The following is a 3,027-nucleotide window of genomic DNA, read 5'->3' as shown; positions in this document are numbered from 1 at the left end:
TTCAGAGCCCTCGCCCTACTCCAGGCATCACCATCTGTGCCTTTTATCTGCGCTAATCCAATGACTCGGGTACTGTTTAACAACCCCTTCCCTGGTTGGACAAACAGGCCCAGAGAGGCGAAGGCACTGGCCCCGTGGCTGGGAAGGGATAGCACGAAGCCTTCTCCTGCTTCCCTCTCCCTGCCCCAAACCTTTCCTCTGCTCTTTTCTTCTCCTGACACCCGCCCCCCCACAAACTTAGTCTTCTCTCAGCCTGGCTGACCACCTGGATGACAGTGGTGGTGTCCCAGTGGCCCCAGCTGGCTAGCTTGCTAGCCGCCCCTCCTTAGGGGTTTTCAACTTTGTACTGACTATGGCCACGTATAGTGGGGTGATGGAGGCTAGAGAGGGCTGGGGAATCAGGGGGTTCCTGGGGCTCCAGCCTACTGGAGTTTGAGCCCCTCCCAGGTGCCCACTGAGGCCAAGAGGTAGGAGTCCTACGTCAAAGAGTGGGGAGCTGACGCTTTGAGAAGGGACGTCACTTGCCCAGAAAGCAGTGAAGTTAGAATTTGAATCCATGTCTGTCTGAGACCCAGGCTAAGCCACTTTGTGGTGAGTTATTCGCTGTATGTGGGGCAACAGGTGGGCAGACCTCGGTTTTGTACTCTTTAGCCCATCTTTGCGTAAGAGGCAGGGGGAGAAAAAAGCCTCCAAGTTTTGTCCCTTATTTGCTGGGTGACCTCCTGCAAGATGCTCAACCATTGTGGGCTGGGGCCTCCTCCCCCATGAACACAGAGTAGTACCAGCGTGGTTCATGTACTCAGCCAGCCCCCAGTGAGCCCAAGGCAGGCCCTGTGCCCCTGGGGCTGACCTTCTGCTGGGGGAGCTGGTTGATGGGTTAGCAGGCTAATTTCAGAGCACGATGAAGACCTGGGGGAAAGTGGTAGAGGGTGACTGGGGAGACTGTTTACAGGGCATTCCAGGCAGAAGGAGCGGCAGGTGCAAAGGCCCTGAGACAGGACCAAGCTCAGTGTGTTAGGGAAACAGTGACGAGCCTGTATGGCTGGCGTCGAGGCAGCCAGGGGTGGCTGGGTCCCTCACGCAGTGCCATGGAGTGAGGCTCAGAGGGCTTGTCTGGGGATGAACAGCTAGATGTTCCCGTCAGGGCCTGGCACCTGGAAAGCTCTTGACAAGTTTGTTGGTGGGATGAGACATGTCCCTCGGCCTCTGGGTGAGGCAACGTGCAGTGGGTGAAGGGCGCACGGAGGCTGCGTGCCGGGGCCCGGGAGACCTTGCTGGTGCGGAGCCTCTGACCCAGGGCCTGAAGCCACGGGGAGCTGTTCAGCAGGCAGGAATGAGGGGAAGGCCATGCCAGGAGTGGGGCTTGGGAGGAGCGGAGGCAGGCAGCCAAGAGAGGGAGAGTTCTCTGGGAAGCGGTGAGAGCAGGGGAGAGGGCGCTGATGGCGGGGGGTGGGCAGGCCTCCCAGCGGCCCGGGGGGGCAGTAGGCGGTCAGAGGGGAGGCGAGAGCTGGACTCCAGGAGGAGTGTTTTCTTACTTGATTTCCTAAGTAGCATACGATCGTTGTAGGAGGGTTGGTAGGAGAAGGGAATATAAAGCACCCGTCATTCTCCTACCCAGAAATACAGACCCTCTTAACACTTGCTGTGTGGCCTTGGGGGATTTAGTTTACCTCTCTGAGCCTGTTTTCTTGTTTATAGAACGGAATAATAATAGTACCTGTCACATAAAGTTGTGGCGAGAGTTAAATGAGTTAATCCACACAGCATATTTAGAACAGTGCCAGCGCACAGTCAGAAATAGCCATCATCACTAACAATAACAATGATGTTATTTATAACATCATTACCGTCTCGGTGGGTGAAGAGCCCAGATGCTAGAATTTGGCCCCTGTATTCTAGTTCGGAGTACCAGACCCCCTTGTGAAGTCACTCAGTCGTGTCCAACTCTTTGCAACTTCATGGACTGTAGCCTGCCAGGCTCCTCCATCCATGGGATTTTCCAGGCAAGGGTACTGGAGTGGGGTGCCATTTCCATTCTCCAGGGGATCTTCCTGACCCAGGGCTTGAACCCAGGTCTCCTGCATTGCAGGCAGATGCTTTACTGTCTGAGCCACCAGGGAATCCCAGACTCCCTTACCTGTCTCCTGAAAAACATGTATGCAAGTCAAGAAGCAGAAGTTAGAACTGGACATGGAACAACTGACTGGTTGGAAATTGGGAAAGGAGTATGACAAGACAGTATTTTGTCGCCCTGCTCATTTAACTTATGTGCAGAGTATATCATGCAAAATGCCAGACTGGATGAATCACAGCTGGAATCAAGATGGTGGGGGAAAATATCAACAACCTCAGGTATGCAGATGACACCACTTTTATGGCAGAAAGTGAAGAGGAACTAAAGAGCCTCTTGATGAGGGCAAAAGAGAAGAGTGAAAAAGCTGGCTTGAAATTCAACATTAAGAAACCTAATGTCATGGCTTCTGGTCCCATCATTTCATGGCAAATAGAAGGGGAAAAAGTGGAAGCAGTGACAGACTTTATTTTCTTGGGTTCCAAAATCACTGTGGATGGTGACAGCAGCCGTGAAATTAAAAGACGCTTGCTCCTTGGAAGAAACGCTATGAGAAATCTAGACTGTCTTTTAAAAAGCAGAGATACCACCCGGCTGACAAACATCCGTCTAGTCAAAGCTATGGTTTTTCCAATGGTCATGTATGGATGTGAGATTAGGACCATTAAGAAGGCTGAGCACTGAAGAATTGATGCTTTCGAATTGTGGTACTGGAGAAGACTCTTAAGAGTCCCTTGGGCTGCAAGGAGTCAATCAATTGACTAACCAGTCAATCTTAAAGGAAATCAACCCTGAATATTAATTGGAAGGACAGGTGCTGAAGCTGAAGCTCCAATACTTTGGCCATCTGAGACCAAGAGTCAACTCACTGGAAAAGACCTTGATGCTGGAAAAAACTGGAGGCAAAAGGAGAAGGGGGTGGCAGAGGATGAGATGATTGGATGGCATCACTGACT

This window comes from Bubalus bubalis, chromosome 14 (assembly GCF_019923935.1).
Source record: "Bubalus bubalis isolate 160015118507 breed Murrah chromosome 14, NDDB_SH_1, whole genome shotgun sequence".
Classification (NCBI taxonomy): Eukaryota; Metazoa; Chordata; class Mammalia; order Artiodactyla; family Bovidae; genus Bubalus; species Bubalus bubalis.
The sequence above is the reverse complement of the archived record's forward strand: the minus strand, read 5'-3'. Positions refer to the sequence as shown.